Source organism: Pongo pygmaeus, chromosome 8 (assembly GCF_028885625.2).
Source record: "Pongo pygmaeus isolate AG05252 chromosome 8, NHGRI_mPonPyg2-v2.0_pri, whole genome shotgun sequence".
Classification (NCBI taxonomy): Eukaryota; Metazoa; Chordata; class Mammalia; order Primates; family Hominidae; genus Pongo; species Pongo pygmaeus.
This window is the reverse complement of record NC_072381.2, coordinates 106,352,900-106,374,117: the sequence shown is the minus strand read 5'-3', so window position 1 is coordinate 106,374,117 and position 21,218 is coordinate 106,352,900. Positions and strand designations below refer to the sequence as shown.

At 51.6% G+C, this 21,218-nt stretch overlaps 1 long non-coding RNA gene across 1 annotated transcript in view; it reads left to right on the top strand.

The window, feature by feature from the left end:
- LOC129006454 (uncharacterized) overlaps nt 1-19,329 on the top strand; it is a 44,180-nt gene extending 24,851 nt beyond the window's left edge. The window contains exon 3 of the long non-coding RNA XR_008492006.1: nt 17,928-19,329. This is a non-coding gene — a long non-coding RNA (uncharacterized LOC129006454). The remainder of the gene's footprint in view (nt 1-17,927) is intronic.
- Nucleotides 19,330-21,218: the final 1,889 nt, after the last annotated feature.

The following is a 21,218-nucleotide window of genomic DNA, read 5'->3' as shown; positions in this document are numbered from 1 at the left end:
GGTCCTGCGTGCCTCAGGCCTGGACCTAGTCCTCATACCTCCCGTCCTAGTGTGGAATCTGAAGAACAGGCCAGGGCCAAGGCCAGGATGGAACCTATCTTCCCCCAGAGGACACTCTTTGGAACAGGGTACTCAGTGAGGTGCCCCCTTCCTATCTGGCCAAGAGGGAGCTTGCCAGGAATCAGGGATTCCTGAGGTCAGTACTTGGTGGAAGGAGAGACAGCCATGGTGAGACTTGCAGAAGCCAGAGGGAGACTGAGATTGGACCCCTCTCTCCACAATTTCCAGGCCAGGCCAACCCAGGGGACAAGGCAGGCCTCCCTGAAAGCCCACCCTCTCCTTCCTTGGTTCATGGCAGAGCCTCCCCAGTCCCCATCACCTTAAGGATCATGCCTGCACACCTTAACCTAGACGTGCTACCTTCGAAGCCCCACAGCTCTGTCGTGATCAGGGTGGGCCTGCGTGGGACACCCCGTTTCTCTCTCGGATGCAGTAGCACTGCACTGGGCATCAGAGGACATAGGACTGAGCATAAGCTCAGCTTGGCTTCTAACTGACTGAGGGATTTTGGACAAGTCACCTCCCTACTCTGAGCTTCAATTTGGCCGCCTGTAAAACATGAGAGTTGAACTTCATTTCGAATCATGGGAATCTGGGTTTGAGCTGGGGAGTGTGGGGTTGGCCATGGGTGTTCTTCTTGGTGAACAGAGCAAGGAGCAGAGTAGAGACCCCTAGGAGATATTACTGGTCAAGAAGAGAGGATGTATGTGTATTTGCTATGAGTGTATTTATGATCATATATACTATGTGATGTGTACATATATGTGGAAGCATAAATACACGTGTAAGGGTGTGTGTGTGTTTGTGTGTGTGTGTTTACAGCAGCAGCTAATTGATCCCTCCCTCCCAGTTGCTGTGGGGGAAGGGGCCGAGAAGGCAGTCACTCATTAGGAGGCAACTAATGGGCCCAGATGGCCTTGTCAGCAAAGGCTGAGCTCAGATGAGCTTCCTCCCGAAGAGGGGAAGGAAAGAGATGTGAAATAGAAAAAGGAGGGGAGAAGAGAGCAAAGAAGGCGGGCAGAGGCCTCAGAAAGAATGAGGCTTTCCCAGGAGAAACTACAAGGATTGCAGTATCCTCACTTTGTCCCCATTAATAAATATTCCTCCTGCCAACAGAAAAAGTTCCTGCTGTTTCTGACCCAAGGAAGTAGAGGGCAGAAAACTGTCAAGGGAAGAAAGGCAGACACATGTGTATTCCCATGCCCACAAGCACAGGTGTGCTAGCTGCATGCATATGGCCACACTGAGATACAAGCACGTGGGCTATGTCGATGTGCAGTCTCAACACTTGTCATGCACGTGCTCACCCAGAGACACCCCACACACACACACCAGCCTGAGAATATGGAAGTGTGGGCATGTGCCCGGCACGGGAAGGTGTATGTGTATTCACCCAGGGGTGCTGGCTCTGCGTTGGTGCAAGGGAGACAAAAATGAGGAGGACACAGTCCCTGTCCCCCAGCTGACATTTTGTTTTATTTTATTTTATTTATTTTGTTTTATTTTTGAGATGGAGTTTCACTCTTGTTGCATAGGCTGGAGTGCAATGGCATGATCTCGGCTCACTGCAACCTCCACTTCCTGCGTTCAAGTGATTCTCCTGCCTCAGCCTCTTGAGTAGCTGGGACTACAGGCGCGCGCCACCACACCCATCTAATTTTTTTGTATTTTTAGTAGAGATGGAGTTTCACCATATTGGCTAGGCTGGTCTCGAACTCCTGGCCTCAGGTGATCTGCCCACCTCAGCCTCCCAAAGTGCTGGGATTACAGGCGTGAGCCACCGTGCCTGGCCCTCCAACTGACATTGTAGTTGGGAAGAGGTTGCTTGCTAAGGAAACAGATCATTTATATGATGACACAGGGTGTACTGGAAAGATGTTTTGTACACCAGGGCACGGGTAGATGGCCCCCCAGGATCCGTAGGGGCCACCTGCTATTCTCTTTGCAGGGAGCCATTTTCATATCTCCAGTCAGCTGAGCCCTGTGAGGGGTCCCCTCCCATCACTCCCACTCCGCTGCATCCTTCCTTCACCTCACCTGATGCCCACTGTTGCCTCACATCCTCTTGCTTCTAAATTATGAAAACACTAATGGTATGCTTTGATATTAGTAAGTCAGACTTATAGTCCAGATACCCACAGTGGCGGGGAAGCCCTCCAAACTTCATGAAAGGGTTATTTCTATCTCACACTATTCACAATGTAGATTGGAGAGGAAATTAAGAGTTGACTCTAAAAATGTTAAGATAAAATGTGGGTTAAAATTAAATAATTTCAGGCTAGAGACAGCAATTTAAAATAAGAGAGTAACTACAAAAGCCATAAAGGAAAATATTGACAAAATATTTACATCTAAATTTGAAACTGCTGTATAATAGAAGATGGTAAAGGACATTGAAAGACAAGCAACTAAAATACAACAAGTAAGCTGGGCATTGTGGTGTGCCTGTAGTCCCAGCTACTCGAAGGGTGACATGGGAGGATTGCTTGAGCCCAGGAGGTCAAGGCTGCAGTGAACCCTGATCATGCCACTGTACTCCAGTCTGGGCAAGAGGAGGAGACACCATCTCTAAAGAAAAAGAAATTAAATTAAAATAAAATTGTGTGTGTGTGTGTGTGTGTGTGTGTGTGTGTGTTTGGTCTGTCACCCAGGCTGGAGGGCAGTGGCAAGATCATAGCTCACTGCAGCCTCAAACTCCTGGGCTCAAGCGATCCTCCCACCTCAGTCTCCAGAGTAGCTGGGACTACAGGCACACATGCCACCATGCTTGGCTAAATTGTTTATTTTATATTCTGTAAAGATGGGAGTCTTGCATGTTGCCCAGGCTGGTCTCAAACTCCTGGCCTCAAGCAATCCTCCTTCCTCGGCCTCCCAAAGTACTAGGATTGCAAGTGTGAGACACTGCACTCAGCCAAAATACAACACATATTAATAACTAGAATTAAGAATTTCCAACACATTAATAAGAAAAATATTTTTGAAACCCCAGTTTTTAAAATAGGCAGCTGGGCATGGTGGCTCACCCCTGAAATCCCAGCACTTTGGGAAGCTGAGGCAGGTGGATCACCTGAGGTCAGGAGTTTAAGACCAGCCTGGCCAACATGGCGAAACCCTGTCTCTACTAAAAATACAAAAATTAGCCAGGCCTGGTGGCAGTCACCTTTAACCCAAGCTACTCGGGAGGCTGAGGCAGGAGAAGCTCTTGAACTTGGGAGGCAGAGGTTGCAGTGAGCCCGGATCACCCACTGCATTCTAGCATGTGTGACAGAGCGAGACTTTGTCTCCAAAGGTAAAAATAAAAATAAAATGGGCAAAGTATATGAACAGGCGACTTACAGAAATAAAAATACAATGTCCAATGAACTTAGGAAAATATGCTCAACATGAGAGAAATGCAATCATAATTTGAGAACTACAGATTAAAATAAACATAAGATTTGTTTTAGCTTCATCCATTAGATTAGCAAAAATTCAACCTACTGACAGTATCCAGCATGGGAGAGAGTGTGTACGTAAGTTGGTCTTCTCATCCTCTCTTAGAAGTGCCCTGAATTGGTTCGGTCTTCTTGATAGGTATTTTGGCAGTTTCTATTAAAATTAACAATACCCATCTTCATTTGACCAACTCTATTTCTAGATATCCATTATCCTAACAAAATAGCCATGTCTGCCCACAGAACCACATACCAGAGAGTTCACTAAGCAAATTTACAACAATGAAAAATCAGAAGCAACCTAACAGTCCACCAGTGGGAATGGGTGAATAAACAGTGGCACCCCCATCTATGGAATACTTAAGGTGAAGCAATTAAAAATAATGAGGTAGACCTCCATGTTCTGATATGGGAAAGTGTGCATGCCATATTTTCATTCCAAGCCATATAGATAGATAGATAGATACATTTTTTTTGAGATGGAGTCTAGCTCTGTCACCCAGGCTGGAGCGCAGTGGCATGATCTCGGCTCACTGCAACCTCCACCTCCCAGGTTAAAGTGATTCTCCTGCCTCAGCCTCCCAAGTAGCTAGGATTACAGGCACCCGCTACCATACCTAGCTAACTTTTGTATTTTTAGTAGAGACGATGTTTCACTGTGTTGGCCAGGCTGGTCTCAAACTCCAGACCCCATGATACGCCTGCGTCAGCCTCCCAAAGTGCTGGGATTAGAAGCGTGAGCCACTGCTCACTGGAAAAGCAAATTGCAGAAAAACAAAAATACTCAGGTACAAAGGTAAAAACCCACCAAAAAAATCGTATGTTTCTCTTTGAATAATATATACATGTAGGTAAATGCGTAGGAAATGATCTAGAAGGATACACAGTGAATTGACCACAGCAGTGACCTCTGCAGATGATTCTGGAATTGGAAGGATTATTTCATCTGTATTTCTTACAACAAGAATGCATTTTTAGTTTACTTTTGAAATTTAAAATAAATTTAAATAAATATGGTTCATTTGAATAAATGAATTAACAAAAGTTTCAGCAGTGAGACTTGACATACACAAACACGAGGCACTAAGATTTTTATTCATTGCGTGAAGAAAGAGGCCCCTTTTTGGCAGCAATTCTGCTTTAGCAAATGTCACAAGGACCTGCCTTCCATTCCACCCCTGGAATGTTAAAATTGGGGGCTGTCTAGACTGTTAGAGGGCTAGAGACCTTCAGTTTACACAGGTAAGGAAAGATGGCCAGGGCCCAAGTCATAGCTTCAGAAAGATCACAAAAGGCCCATGGAAGGCGGAGAGTGGCAAGGTGACTGTATTCTTGTTTGACTTGCAATTTGTCATCTTAGGGACAAGTCCAGGCCCAGGGGCTCATGGCTGTACTCACAGCACCTGGATTCGGTCCTAGTAATTCATGATAAATATTGAGTGACTGCTGGCACTAACAGTCACTTACATCAGGCAGCTCTCTGCAGTTGATACAATCCTGCCTTGCACATTTCCTCATTTGTTCCTCATAAACCTCTGAGAGGTAGCTTCTGCTGCCATCCCCATGTCACAGATGAGGAAACTGAAATTCAGAGAGGTCAGACTTGGCCACGTTCACTCAGATAACAAGAGGCAGAGCAAGACTCAACTGCAGTCCTTTTGACCTCCGATCCCTAACTCCACTGCGGCAAAATCCCCCTGGGGTTACCATCTGCTCCCTCCCTCAGCTTTCTGGGTATGAGCCTTAGCCCTGGCCTGACATTTTCTCTGGGAAAAAATCCAGTGAGGTTGATCCTAGGCAGAGGACTTAACTGAGCCTTGGTTGGTGATGAGGACTACGACAGGCAGTGCGGCTCAGTGGTGAAGATGCACCAGGCTCCAGTCCCAATTCCTAGCTGAGTGACCTTGGGCAAGTTATTTAACATCTTTGCCTATTTCTTCATCTGTAAAATAAGAATAGGAGAACCTGGCCAGGCATGATGGCTCACACCTGTAATCCCAGCACTTTGGGAGGCTGGGGCAGGTGGACCATTTGAGGTCAGGAGTTTGAGATCATCCTGGCCAACATAACGAAACCCCATCTCTATTAAAAATGCAAAAATTAGCCAGGCGGTAGTGGAGTGTGCCTGTAATCCCAGCTTCTCAGGAGGCTGAGCAGGAGAATGGCTTGAGCCTGGGAGGCGGAGGTTGCAGGTGAGCTGAGATCGCGCCACTGCACTCCAGCCTGGGCAACAGAGTGAGACTCTGTCTCAATAAATAAATAAATAAATAAATAAATAAATAAATAAAAATAATAATAATAATAATAGAAGAATCTATCTCTTGGAGATGTGAACATACACTGAGATAATACATATAAAGTCCTTAGTTTGGTGCCCAACATACTATTAGCTCTCACCAGATGCTCAAGATGATGGCAATTGATTACAGAATGGCCCTCCCAGCCTAGTGAGTGTGACTTGAATCTCAGTCTTACTGCACACTTGCACCATAGAAAGAGCTGTACCAGAGAGACATGTGACAGAGCAGCCTGGGAACTGCAAAGCTGTTACTGGGTTAGGGGATGCTGACCAGCATTTAGCTGCCAAAAGGGAGAAATAAGGTCCCCAAACAGGAGGACAAGCCAAGTGTCCTTGGAGTGGGTAGACAGAGCTCAATGTGCAGAGGGGGCTGTGGTCAAGGGCAGGATGAGGCTAGTGTGCCAAGCAGAGATGTCAGGAGAAATGGCCTGGGGGAGGTCTTTAGGGGGCACTTAGGGTTCACAAGGAGAGTCACCAGATGGGATCCAAGAGCAAGGGTGCCATTTGGATGCAGATTTCTCTTCATCTGGGCTTCCTTCTCTGGAAGGGAGCCAGAGAGGAATAAAATGGAAAGCCAAGGTTTTCAGAAGACCGAATCCCCAAAGCAGCCTCTAAGCCTTGGCAACTGCTGACAGGGAGCCTCCAGAGTCACTCAAAGTCAAGGAGAGGGGCTCTCCAAGGCACCAGTTCCATAACGCATTTCAGGCAGCTTCCTGTAGCCTCTCTCCCACCCTGGTCCCACAAGAAGCTAAGCCAAACAATTATCAGATCACAGAGTCAGTAGAGGTGGAAGGAAGCTTCAGAGCCAACCAGGATGGGCACGCCTCTTCACCAGTTGCCAAGTCAGTAGCCAGCTCAGGGTTTACTCTGGAGCCTCCCTCATCTTCCCCCTCAGCCTCCACCCAACTGATCACTGAGTCTTCCACAAGACTATTAACTTCTCTCCTCCTGCTCCCACCTCATTAGCCCAGGCCATCATCTTTCACCCGGAATGTGGCAACAGCCTCCTGGCTGATGTCTGATCCTCTGATGCATGATCCATCATCTCCCACATGGCCACAATAATATATCTTTCTAAAATATGTATCTGAACAAGCTTTCCCTCTGTTTAAAACCCTCTGGTGGCTCCTCATTGCCATGGGATCAAGTTTGAGCTCCTTGTCACAGTTTATAAGGTCCCTGCCTTCTTCTCTGGTCTTGTCTCATTATTCACCATCTCTTAATTTATGCTGTGATTGGCCAGAACTTCTATAACTCCTCGGGCTCTCACCCCAGAACCAGTCAACCAGAATCTGCATTTTAACAAGATCCCCTGGTGATTTGGATGCGCATTAAAGTTTGAGAAACACAGCTCTAGGCTAGTAGCTCCAAAATACCCTAATAATTAGAATCATCTGTGGTATTTATTAAAAATGCAAATTACAGGGCCCTATCTTAGACTCACCAAATGAGAATTTCCAGGAGAGGGAAACTGGGAAGCTGTGTATTTAACACAATACACTTCAATACTTGAATACGCTTCAATACTTGAAGCATCCCAAGTGATTCTTCTCAGCAATGATGCTTGGGAAACATTAGCAGTGGTTCTCAAGCTTGGCTGCACATTAGAATCACCTGGGAGCGCTTTAAACCTATATTTATTTTATTTTGCCACTTTATTTTCTTTTTTAGAGATTATCTGGAGTGCAGTGGTGTGATTACAGCTAACGGTAGCCTCGAACTCTTGGCCTCAAGTAATCTCCTGCCTCAGCCTCCCAAGTAGCTAGGACTGCTGGTGTGCACCACCACACCCAACTATTTTTTTTTCTTTTTTTCTTTTTTGGGTAGAGAGGCGGTCTTGCCATGTTGCCCAGGCTGGTCTCGAACTCCTGGCCTCAAGTAGTCCTCCTGCCTTGGCCTCCCAAAGTGTTGGGATTACAGGCATGATCCACCATTCCCTGCCTAAACCTATAATAATGCCTGAGTACCAACCCAGAGATTCTGGTCTGGGGGCAGCCTCAGCATCAGGATCTTTCAAGTCTTCCCCGGGTGATTCCTGTCTGATGTGCAGCCACGGTTGAGAACCACTGTGCTAAGTAGATGATTTCCAAATGTAAGTGCATGGACTAGGTGCCCCAGAATCATTTGAGAAGCTCAGGGGAGGCTGGGAATGGAAGTGAAACAGGGCTGAAGACCCTGGGATCTTAGTGGGGAATGGCCTTCAGAAGGTCAGAAGGGGAACCTGAAGTGAGAGCCTCCTAATGGGGGGGCCTTTACCTCCCCAGAGGGAGGAGGCAGCAGAAGCCACAGCATGCTGGCCTGGGGTGAGATGGAGGAGAATCCCCTCAGATCCAGAGGAGAATAATGAGTGCTGTTGGGCTGGTGCTGGTGGGGCAGCCTTGGGTCAAACATGTGAAGCTGGAGTAGACAGATGTGGCACCACACCTGCTCACTCTCACCATCCCTAACCAGTCCTCCTGAGCCTGGACCTCTGGCCATGTAGCCTCCGGCTCTGGGACACCACCCACCCCAGCTTGGCACTTGGCTGGGGCCTGAGCATGTTGTGGGGGTGCAAGTGGGGGAGAGAGGCAGAGGATGGAGATTGCTTATTGATCTTCCCAGGGACCTACATTTGACAGATGACAAAGTGCTCCACCCACACCTGCACCTCGTCCTCATGATTACCCTGTGAGACAGTTTCCTCCCCATTTTCAGGTAGCGACATGTAGACTCAGAGAAGTCACGTGCTCAAAGCCACAGAGCTGGTCAACAGCAGAGCAGATGTTGGCCGTTGGAGTTCTGGGATTTTTCCTCTAAGAGACAGCAACTGCCTTTCCCACGTGTGTTTGTGCGCTCACACAATCATACACTTGTAAGCAGTCACACCCCACGTGGTCACACTAGTGCACTGCTCTGTCGTACTCATTCTTTCAAAGACCCACATATTCACACTCTGATACTCAGCCTGGACCCCACCTCACGGGCACACACCCACACACAGCCACAGATGAGCACACTCCCAATCTCCAGCGTGCACACTCACAAAGACACAAATGTGTCCATACTCACCTTAATGAGCCCCTGGTGGCCCTCCCTCCTTCCAGAGCTCATATGCCCTGCCCCTTCCTCACTGTGTGTGTGCATGTGCATGGCGGGGATGGGAAGCAGCTGTCTGGCTCCAATAGTCCACCTCCCATCCCTCCACCTGCCACATTGTGGCTCCAGTCCCAGGGCAGAGGCTGCCTGTGTTTGGACAGCAGCCAGGGTTGAATGAGTAAGAGGAACCAGAACAGAGACCAGAATAGAAACCCCACCCTCATCCAGACCCTCCTTGAGAGCTCAGAGAACCAGAGCCCCCCCAACTCACATCCTGCAGCAGAGCCAGAGCTGAGCTCTGAGAAAGTTTGCCCTCAGCCGTGTGGACAGGGAGCTGACACATGACCAGGTTCATTTGGGACTGAGACAGCTTCCCTGGGTCTCCAGCAGGACTCTGGGTCCCCCTGAGTGGCCCAAGGGTCTCTTCAACCCTGAGTACTAAACAGAGAGAGCCCCCTACAGAAGCCATGACCCTGAGCTTTCAAGGGGCTGTTGGAGCCAACACAAAGTAAACCCCGCTCTCTATGGCACATCCGAAGCCTGGAGCAAAAACCTTGGGCTCAGAAGTGAGAACTAATTGGGTTTGAATCCAGTTCTGCCACTTTCTAGTGGTGCAGCTTTGGAAAATTTACTTAACCTCTCAGCTCTCTCATCTATAAAGTGGGGCTGTTATATCCGTCTGCCTTGTAGGACAGAGAGAAAGATCAAATCGCAAAAGCATCTGGCACATCACATGGGAAGTGTTTAATAAATAGGAGCTGTTTTTTGTTTTCCTTGCTATTATCATTATATATATATATACATATATACACGTATATATACATATATATATACGTGTATATATATAATTAGAGACAAGGTCTCATTCTGATTTCCAGGCTGGAGTGCCATGACACAATCATAGCTCACTGTAGCTTCAACCGCCTGGGCTCAAGTGATCCTCCCCCCTCAGCCTCCTGAAGTGCTGGGATTACAGGTGTGAGTCACCGCCCCTGGCCCTATTGTCATTATTTTTATTTTATTTCATTTTTTGAGATGGAGTCTTGCTCTGTCACTCAGGCTAGAATGCAGTGGCACCATCTCAGCTTACTGCAACCTCTGCCTCTCGGGTTCAAGCGATTCTCCTGCTTCAGCCTCCCGAGTAGCTGGGATTACAGGTGCCTGCCACCATGCCTGGCTAATGTTTGTATTTTTAGTAGAGATGGGGTTTCACCATGTTGACCAAGCTGGTCTCGAACTCCTGGACTCAAGTGATCCACCTGCCTCGGCCTCCCAAAGTGCTGGGGTTATAGGTGTGAGCCATCGTGCCTGGCCCTGTTATCATTATTATTAAAGGTGTTCCCAGATGTGATTATTGCAGAGATAAGCCAATGGGCAGATAAGCTGAGGTGGCCATTTGGGAAAAGCAGAAGGCAAGGGTAGGGGCAAAAGCAGGTACTGGGTGAGAATTCAGAGAGGGCACAGTGAGTAAGAGGGCTCCTTCCCACTAAGGAGAAGCACAGCTGGAGGGGCTGCTGAGCATGGCCTCTGCTGGGTCTCCTGGTTGCTGCCACAGAGATCAATGGGAGCTGGGGCCTCTCTCTAGTCATGGATGCCTGGCATTCCATCCTCTGAAGCTCCAGACGGAAATCAGGGCCCACTCATTAGCAGGCACCATGTCCTGCTTCCCATTGCTCCCTGAGACACCTCATTGTATTCTCCAGGGACTCCAGGGAGCCTGGAAGGTTTGAATTTTTCTCCCTTGTGAGCAATCAGACTGGGAAATGTGTTCTGCTCATTGACCTAGAGAGGGGAAACCAAAGTACAGCGGGTGCAAAGACCACACTCCAAGTCACAGGGACAATCCAACAGAGCTGGGTCCAGGATCCCTGACTTCTACTACCATCCTCAGACACTGACCACAAGGTCTGAGAGGGGATTTAAAAAGATCTCAATAGGCCGGCCTGGGATGAGGAGTCAAGATCTTTGTCCTCTGGAGGTGAGGCCAGACTTAGCCAGCAGCTGGGGAGAAGCAAGGCTTTTACAAGACACATCCCCACTGAAGAAAAAAAAAAAAAAAAAGGCTTCTGTTAGATGAGACTGCAGAGAAGCTGGGAGATGGAGACAGAGGTACTAAGACCAAGACACTGTCCCCTCTGTGGCCTGGGCCTACCTAAGGAGGCCAGTTACCCACGAGCCCCTGCTCCCCAGGGCCCTATCACTAGGAGCAGCTCTCATCACCTCCAAGCCCAAGCAGGCCCCCCTTTATCAGGCCCCCTGGCACCAGCCTGTCTGAGCCTCCACCACCTCTGACGCCCAGGACATTTGTTTTGGTATCTGTGGTGGCTGTGGTCAGAGCATAATTGAAGTTGAAACACCCACTTGGACCCCCTGAAGGATAAACAAGCGGGGCTGGGGCAGCCTTGGAACAGATGTGAAGACAGACATGAAGACAGCAGGTCCAGGAAGCCAGGCAAGCTGGTTGGGAAGGGCCAGAGGGCTGGTGGGAAGGGAAGGGGACCAGGCAGGAGGACAGTGAGGAGGCCAACGGTGTGCCCACTTCCAGGGCGGTGGTGGCAGGGAAGTCAATACTTGGAGGCCAACTAGAAAAACCCCACAACTCACCCATCCTGGTCTGGGGCTGCCCTCAGGAAGCTGGTCTAACGAGGGCATGAGCGTTGCTCTAAGGAAGTGTCTCGTACAGAGATTCTCAGGCTTTAGGAAGCTTGGTAACAATTCAGTTATCTGGACCCCTTCCCCACAGTTTCCAGCTCAGTAGGTCTGAAGTAGGCACAGGACTTGCACTTGGGGAAACACTGGTCTTCATTGATGGGAATGTCTTGACCTTGCCTTCAGGAGATAGGGCCCTGCCTGGGGTTGGGAGTTCCCATCAGAACCCAGAGGACCTGTTGGGGTCCAGGAGGGGCATTCCAGAATCCCAGCGGATATCTCCAGAGAGCTTAGCGGTGGGATTTACAGCAAGGACGCCTAGGCAAGAAATGCCAAGGAGACACAGAGTTCCAGATGTTTTCCTAGGACTCCCATCTAGGCAGCTGGGGCAAAAGGAGGCCTTCAGAGCCTTGTTCTGCCAGCCTTGCCCTCTAGGCTCAAGGTATTTAAAGGACCAGAGCCCCGCATCTTTGCTGGAAAGCAGCTCACTGGCTGGGTGACAAGGCAGTACTCTGCATCCTCTACACCATCCCAGTGCAGGCTCCGCCCTGCCTCAGTAGGTGATGTAAGCTGTGTGGGGAGGGGGTGTGGAGGGGTGAGGGGCTTGGAGACGTCGGGCTGGAGGGGCCCTCTGGCAAGCCCAGTGTTGCAGCCACAAGTCTCCTGTATCTTAGGACCCATTTGTATCTCTGAGCACCTCTCCACTCTACATACAGGAGTGGGAGGAGACAGTGGGCCTGTGTGGGTACAGGGATTCTTGATGGACTGGGTCTAAGCAACTCACAGTGCTGCATGTGTGCAGTGAGACAGATCATGAGGGCGGGGCTTGCTGGCCCCCAGCTGACCACAGTACACAGTAGCTCCTGTCTTGGCTGCCTCTGAGAGTGCCCCAGCCAAGAGAGAGGGGTTGGGATGCAATGGATCAGAGCCTCGGAAGGACAGCCTGAAAGGCAGGCTTCAGGGGTGTTGGGCCAGGGCCAGGGAAGTCCATCTGGCGGCACCCACACCCTCTGGTGTCCCACTTGCCCACATACACCTGGGCCCTAATTTCCTCTCCTGAGACCATCCCATTTGAGGATGTCACCATGAGTGGTTTGATGTGTGAAGTGGGTCCTGCACTTTGGTCCCCCTGAGGCTAAGGGCTCTCCCTGTCAGCAAGACCCCCTCTCCACCCACTCCCCATCACCCTCCGCTGGCAGATTCCCACCTTTCCAAAGGCGTTTCCTTACCCAAATGCAGCCTCCCACCTCCCTGAGCTACTGTCCTGGGTATCAGGGCTGCCATCTGGTGGCCATTGCTGTAACTACTGCCACCACCTTTTCCTGAGGCTGAGGCCATCTCAGAGGTGTGGCCAGAGAGCAGCACAGACCCCAGGGTAGGACAGGGAGCTGGAAGAGGCAGGTCTTCTGCCCCCGTGGACACGCCCACATCCTGCTTCCGGTGATGGGGAACTCCCAAGAGTTGGCCTTGATTGGCGGGAGAATCTCTCAGGTGGTGAGCAGGAACTTCCAAGTAAAGGCTGGAAGGCTTTACTCTCCCGGAGCCTTAGGAAGCCCTGGAGCCACCCAACAGCCTCCCGTGCCCCATTCTGCCCTGTCTCTCCTGTCCAGAGCTGGAGAGGCGAGGCCGCAGCCCTGTTTCCTGGAGCTGAAGAGCTCCTATATGTGCTCCTGGGGGGACAGATATTCTTGCATGGGGGTCCCCACTCCCTATCATCTCCTCAATCCCATGCCTGTGGCTCCATGCCTTGACCCACCAGTGAACACAACTAGGTGGACCCGGAGGTCTGAGGATCCACCTTGGAGATGGGAGGATGGAAGCCCTCATTACAGGGTTCCTTCACAGCCCAGACATAGTGAATAATTGATGTACAAGGCGGAGAAGACAATAAATCAGTGGCAGTGATTAACATGAGCTATTCTACGTGTGGAAAAGATCTATGGCAGGAGGCTGCCAGGTTGCTGGTGATTAATGCCACTGTTTGCACTAGCTTCTGGGCCTTTATATTCAATTATGGGCCTGGAGTGTGTGTGGGGTCCTGGGATGGCATGGGGGACAATGGGAGCCCGGAAGGGAAGGCTTGATGCCTAGGACCAAGAGTGAGGTGATGACAGGTGGCAGTCTGGCCCGTGGGCACCTTTACTGATGAGCAGGTAAAGTTAGTGGGATGGAGCAGTGGCTGTTTCTGTAATGGGAGTCACTTTATCCCTGGGGTCACTTCTAAATACTAGTCAAGGAGGTGCCTTGGTAAGTGGGCACAGGTGGAAGGAGGTATCCTTGGGAAAACCTGACTCTTCCAGAGTCAAGGGTTGGGTTTCTGAATCCCCTGCCTGCCCTGGGCTACCATGGCCACGCTGCTAGGAGTGCAGGAACATCAGCCAGCCAGCCTGGGGTGGGGGTGAGGTCTGCTAGAAAAATTCCCCCACTGGCAACAGAGCCAGGGAGCCGGGGCCTGTCTCCACACTCTAGGGAGGGATGGCGGCAGGAGGGCGGGCTGGAGAAGAAGGCTCCGGGGTCTCTCCTCCCAGCTGACCCAGGAAGCCCGGGGAGGCCTCCTCCCTGGATTCCCACACTTGGGCCCCTTGTCCTCAGCCAGCTCCAGCTGGCGCCCGTCAATGCAGGGGCTCCAAAGACTAGTGGCGGCTTCGGGGTTAAGCGATTTCCCCCTGCCCAGCCCCCGCCCCAACCCTGGCTCCTGTCAGCTCCTTTCTTGTCTTCCTCCTCCTCCTTCTCTTTGGTGACCTCTGTGCAGTGTGGCTCTGCCTCCCCACAGAACCCCAGGGCTGTCATGAGGCACAGGGTTGGTGTGGGGGAGGTGGGCTGACAGCTGGGCTCAGGGACCCTCTAGGCCAGGCTGGACTGAGGGGTGTGGAGGAACCACCCCCGCCTCCCTGCATGCTGGCTGGGAGCCGGCTCTGTCGTTCTACCCACAGACCAGTGCTTCGGAATTCCAGTCCACGGTGGGAGGAGATGCTGAAGGAAAGGGAGAAGGGAAGCTCAATGCCCTGGCCAGGGTGCGAGAGGGCACAGGAGGGGGCTGGCAGGGGCAGGCCAGAGTTTCTGGCTGAAGAGGGAAATCTCTGGTTCATCTCCCCCACCCCTCTTGCACACCTCAAGGCTTCTCAGGGAGCAGTTCTAAGTCCAATGGTGTGTGTCTGTGTGTGTGAGCCTGTGTATGAGAGTCCATATGTGTCTCTGGAGAGTGTCTGGCCCGTGGCTGTGTGTGTCTGCGTGTCTGAGCACTGCTGGGTCTCGTGAGCGCCTGTGTGGGTGGGTGGGTGAACACACAGGCTTGAAGCTGACCCCCTCCCCGGGGCCCAGCTCACAGCCCTGCCTAGCCAGCCTTCCCCCACAGCAGTCTTCCTCAGCCCCTAATCCCCTGTTTGCCTGGCTCATCCCTAGGCTCTTTGGGACTCCATTAATGAGCCCCGGCCACCCCAAGACAAGCCCCGAATTAACTCCACTGCTGACCCTGACATGGACACCTGTAATTAGGCCAGCAGCAGCTGAGGCAGAGAAGCCCCAGGGGCTCCATGGGGTGAAGGCAAGGCTGGGGCTGGGACAGGGAGCCTAATGCTCAGGAATGCTCTAAAAGCTGGGCCTGGCTCCAGGGCCCGCCACCCGGCTCACCTCTAATACCGCCCAAAGCCTCCCAGACAGGGCTCCAGGGGGATTACCTGTGGAGGGGCCCTGGAGGTGGGCAGGGCAGCTCAGCAGGCCTACCGTGCCAGCTCTGGGCTGGGGCGGCCTTCAGGAAAATGCTGCCCTCTTGGCCTTAGAGCCCAGCAGCCTGGCCACAAGGTCCTCAACAGCCCAGAACCTGTGCCCACGATGGCAGCTACCCAGGGAAGAGCCAAGTGCAGGCTGACTGGCCCATCTCCCTCCCTGTGGCCAGAGGGCCGGCCCCTCCCCTCCCCTAACTTGTTTTGTTTGCACAGAGTGTCCCAGTAGCTCCATCGCATTAACCCCTGACCCTGACTGAAACTCTCCCTCCCTTCTGACAACCGAGTTTACCTAGTGGCTTTCTCAGGCTTAGAGGGGAGGGCTGGCTCCTGTCCCTCCTGTCCCACCCCTCCCAGGGGAAGCTGCGCTCCCTGTCCTGCGTGCTCTCCTTGGGACTCCCAGATCCCCAGAGCTGCCCAGGAGTATGTCTGAGCGCAACTGAGGTGGCTGAGCTGAGCACCTGGGAGGCAGCCCCTCGCCGGTTTGACACTGGGGGTAGACGGTGCAATCATCTTCATGTGCAGTCTGGCAATATCTATCAAAAATGTTCAATGAACATGTCAGTTGACCCAACAATTCCATTTCGAGGAATTTGTCTATATATGTCCTGCACTTGTGCTCAGAGAAATATATCAAGGTATTTTTGCAGTACTGTAAGAGCTAAAGACTAGAAACAGTCTAGGTTTCCATCTGGGGCACAAGCAACATGATTAAAACTTAGCTATATGATGGAATATCATACAGCCATCCAAGAAAACAATGTAGGCTGGGCGCAGTGGCTCACACCTGTAATCCCAGCACTTTGGGAGCCCAAGGCAGAAGGCTTGCTTGAGCCTGGGAGTTTCACACCATCCTGGGCAACATAGGGAGAGATCCCCATCTCTAAAAAAAATGTAAAAGTTAGCTGGTTTTGGTGATACACACGTGTGGTCCCATCTACTCGGGAGGCTAAGGTGGGAAGATTGCCTGAGCCCTGGAATTTGAGACTGCTGTAAGCCATAATCACGCCACTGCACTTCACCCTAGGTGATGGAGTGATACCCTGTCTCAAAAAAAAAAAAAAAAAAAAAAAAAAAAAAAGAAAGAAAGAAAGAAAAAAAGAAAAAGAAAAAAGAAAAAAAAGGAAAGAAAACTATGTGTTTCTGCATGTACACATATATTATATAAATATATCCCCAAAACTCTGGAAAAATAACAACCGCATCGATGACAGAGGGATGAGAGGGTCACTCTGTGCTTCTGTATATACAAGAAGGCTTCATCAAACATTCTTGAATTATTACAAAACAAACAAGAGCTCACAAAAAGAATAACAGCACAACAGTCACTCACCTAGCTGTCTCCCACTACATAGCTCTGGAACCCTCCTAACCATGCTGTTTTTATCCTCATGTTACAGAAGGTGAAACCGAGGCTGAGAGTGGTTATGCAACGTCCCCAGTCATTCAGCACACACAAGCCAAGCCATGCCCTAAAGCTCAGAGATTGTCCTTACCATCTCTCCTTGAAGATGACATTTCTTCCATGTTCTGAGCCTCTTCAAGGGTGTGGGCATTGGGGTTGAAGTTAATGATTTTCCCCCTGGACTTCTATGAACAGCACAGAGTAAACCCTTTCCCTTCCTGTCCACCTCACCACCTCCAATCCCCAGAGGAGCTGCTTGGGAGCCCAGCCAGGGGTGGGTGGCTCCAGAAGCCAGTGCAGCTCCTGGCCTTGGCATGGTTGCCAGCTTCCCCATCACCTGCTCCTGCCAGTGAGAGCCCACTACCCGTTCCCCGCCAACACCCCCATCCTCGCCACAGAGCACCACCTTAATTACACTTAATGGCAAAGACCATAAGAGCTTTATTAACTTTATTATGGACCCAATTAGCAGTTAATGCCCCATGACTACTGTCCCCCCCAGTATCCCATTAAACAAAATGAAGCAGTCTTCCCTGCTTCCCTGCCGGGTGGGGCCTGAGGGGACAGGGAAATCCATCTTCCTGGGCCTGATTCTGCCCCCCTCAGGCCCACTGGACACCAGCTCAGGCCCCGGAGCTTCCCGGGGACTAGGGCTGGGTGCTCGGAAGACAAAGATTAATCAGCAAGTATTTTGGTGCCAGCCATTGAGCCCACTCACCCCCACACACATCCACACACATGCACACATGTGCACACACAGACACACACACTCACATATACACAAAGCCTGGCTGATGTCCAAATAGCCCCTGTCTCAAATCAAGGATGTGGAGATAGACATCCCTCAAACACAACCCTATCTAGCGCGCCAGCGTTCTCCAGCCTCGTCCAAGCAATCTTCAGAGCTGGGGTGTTCATGTTGAGGGCCTCTGCCTGGACTTGTCACAGTGAGAGATCAGAGAGCTGGGAGGCGAGAAGACTGAGGATAAGAAGACTGAGGGCGAGGAAGGAGAGCCTCTTCCCTGAAACCCACACCCTCACCACACCCCAGGCACTTCCCCGCTCTGGCTGATTGTTTCAAATATTTATTCAGCAGCACAATGTGCCAGACACAGAGCTAGGCCCCCTCTGCCATCTCACTTGGGCATCACAACAACTCAAGGAAGTAGGTGTGATTTCTCCCAATTTACAGACACAGAAACTGAGGCACGGAAGGATCAACAGGTTTAGAAACAAGTGTTCTATGTGATTTGCCTGAAAAGATCTCTCCTCTTTTTCCCCAGCAACCCACCTTGCCCCATCATAAGGCAGAGGAGGCAGAGATCACAGACAGCATTCTCTCCATTACCTACAGACGGAGAATTAAAGCACAGAGAAGGTGCGAGGGACAATTGTGGTGATCATGACAAGACAGCCCTCGGATCTGAATCCACATCCACCTTGATGGGTTGAGAGGACTAGAAACCAGAGAACAACCCCATCTCTAATGCTGCAAGAGGCCCCTGATGCAGGATCTTGTAGGAATGAGAAGGCTCCATGGAACGGGACCAGGCAGGAGCAGAGAGGAGCCACGATACGTTAACTCTTCCAGTCACCCCACTGATCAAAACCTTAAGACTTGAGGATTCTGGTTCCTTGTGCTAGGGGTCTCCATCCCCACTCAAGCACAAGAACCACCTCAAGATGGGACAGAAGGGGCACACACCAAACCTCCAGGGACTTGGGTCCCTCCATCGGCTTTGGTCTCAGATAAGGAAGAAATATTATGACTGACAGGGCAGAATCGGTGGCTGCCCTGAGCAAGGGGGTGGGAGCTCAGGAAAGGACACCCTTGAACCTTTGCTTGCAAACAGGCTCCTTATTCCTGCTCCCCCTCCCCAGGGCTTCGTCATCCTGGAAGCAACCACTTGAAATGGGTCCTAGGGAGCCTGGGAGAGGGGCTGGCCTAGCTCCAGCCTCCAGCGCCTGGCGCCTCAGACAGGCCCATGTCCCCAGTCCCCCTCCAGCCTAGTCCCAGCTAGGGTCAGGAGGTGACAGGGAGAGCTTTTCCTCTAGGCCCTTCTAAGTCAGGATCCACTCCCACCCCAACACACACCCAGCATGGCACCCCTCCAATTGCTCTATCCCTGGGGAAGGCGGGGGGCATGGGCAAGTCAGCACTCTCTCCTTTCCCAAGAGGCCATGGGGCCTGGGGAGGGGGCAGAGCCTACTCCCTGGGGTTACTTGAGGGCAGAGCACTGGGGAGCCCCCCCGAGTAGGGCCTCCACTCTTCCCTTTGCCCTGGATGAGTGTTCTCTGACACCAGGTCCCCCGCCCCACCCTCTAAACAAACAGAAGCATCACCCTCCCCACCTTTCTCAAACCCAGAAGGATCTGGCGCCCAGGTCACCTCAGCTGGAGAAATCCAGAATCTGCTTACGGAGAACACTGAGGAACCTTGGTGGAGGCAGGGGTCAGAGGAGACAGTGAGATTTGGGGGCCTTGGGAGAAAGTTAGCCCATGCTGAGCTGAGGCTCTGGCTAGGGGCCCAGTATTGGCTCTGCTGTTTCCTGGCTGTGAGAGTTTGAGTGAGTCTTCCAACCTCTTTGAACCTCAGGTTTTCATCTGTAAAATGGGGCTGAACACAGAACTTGCTTCATAGGGCTCTTTGTGAACATTAAAGTAGTAATGTATAGAAAACCTTTAGCCAGTCTCTGGCATGAGTCACTGTTACAGTATTGCTGTCTGTAGCGATGGGGTGGTCCGTGATTGGCAATAATGACAATGACAATAGGGAACACTGTGAGGGCATCACAGGGGCCATAGCCCCTTCAAAGAACCCTGTGCCTGGTTCTCACTGAGCATGGAAGAACGAACTCACAGTTCACATCAGCCCTCCAAGGCCCCCACTACCAGCAGCTCACCCTAGCATAACGATTTCAGAGGACTGACGAGGCCCTGGCTCACTCCCAGCAGACCCTAAAGGTGCCCCAGCACATCTTCTTACCTATTTACCTGTCTCTCCCTCTCTTGTCCTCTCCCTTCCTTTCCCTGGAGCAAGGAGGGAGAAAGAGATATCAGAATTTGAAGGATGTGAAAATTAGCCAGAGCTGAGAGAGGTGCCAACTTCAAGGCGGCGCCCCCGTCCCCACCCCTTCTCTACTCAAAGGTTGGTGTTTCCACAAGTCTTTGCAGGGAGACCCCCACCCCCCTAGGTGTGGACTGACACTGTCAGGCGGGAGGAGAGAGAAGAAGGAGAGAAGGCTGCCCAGGAAGAACAGCAGCCGCAGCCCAGGAGTCTGTGCCCAGGATGGGACCTCCACCCAAGCCACACAGAGCTCAGGTTTGTGGCTGAGGCAAAATAGCCCAGAGGAGGGGATCCGTCTCACCTTCCTGATTCCAGCTTCCCTGGCCACAGCTGAACATGTTGGGGCCAAGCTGGCTGACTTAGGGACAATTCGTTTCCCGAGAGGTGAGAGGGATCTAGGATACTGTCCTTTATCCCAAAGTACCTTTCCAGCCCCACCTTTGGCCTGTCTGAAGGTCTTTTTGGAATTCCTGCCTCGATTTCCCTACCTCTCAAAGAGCGCCATGAGCTGGTCCTTGCTCTACCTTCTGGGAGTGGTCAGACAGAGCAGTGGGTGGGAGCTCCAGGAGAGGAAGCCCTGCCACAGGAGCCCATCCCCTCATCCTGTCTCTGTCATCGTTAACAGCCGTAATTATTATTACTTGGAGAGACAGACCAGAGGTGGTCAGGGACATGGTTGGGGTGAATGAAATGAAAAAGTCCTGGGTACGTGCCGTCTCGCCAGGTTAATACTCCTGCCTGTCGGCCTGACAGCTGCAAGATTGATTACCCAGGCCTCCCGCTCTTTATAACTCGATCAGTTGAATTAATCTCTGGCTGTCGGCCCATCTGATGCCTGAATCACAAATTTAATTTGGAGGTGCACAGCTCCTCCCCCATTCCGTCTCCCCCTTCCTCCCAGCTTCCCCCCTTCCTCCCCAGCTCATCCCGTCTTCCTCCTTCCTTTTCCTTTCCCATTTCCTCCTCTCTCCTGCTCCACAGTTTCCTGTTCCTCTCGCTCTTCCTCTTGTCTGCAGCCTTTCAAGGCCCTCAAGGGGACAGTGGGTGGAGAGGAAGGAGGGAGAGGGGGAGTGGGTTGCCCTGAGTCAGCAGCCCCCTACGCAGACCAGGAGAGGGGTCGTGTGCCCCCACCCACTGGGCGAGGTGCCCACCCCAGCATGCTCCACCCCAAACAGAGAAAGAGGCTTGGCTGACACTAAGTAAGACATATTAATGTACTAAAGACTTAATGAAGTTGGGGCGGGGGGGTGAGGGGCGGAAAGTGCTTGCTTTATTAGTTTATGGCCGATTAATGGGGACGCCATTACTGTGATGGAGATGGATTGCTGCTGTCAGCAGCCTGGGCTGGGGCGGCCGCCGCTCCTTTCCTCGGGTGGTGGATGCCCCAAACGGAGTCAGAGAGAACTTCATTAGAAGCATCTACAGGATCCCACCTGGGAAGGGCCCAAGGCCAAGCTGGAAGGGTGGCGGCAGGGACTCAGCTCTAGGCTTTGGAGGGGAATTCCAA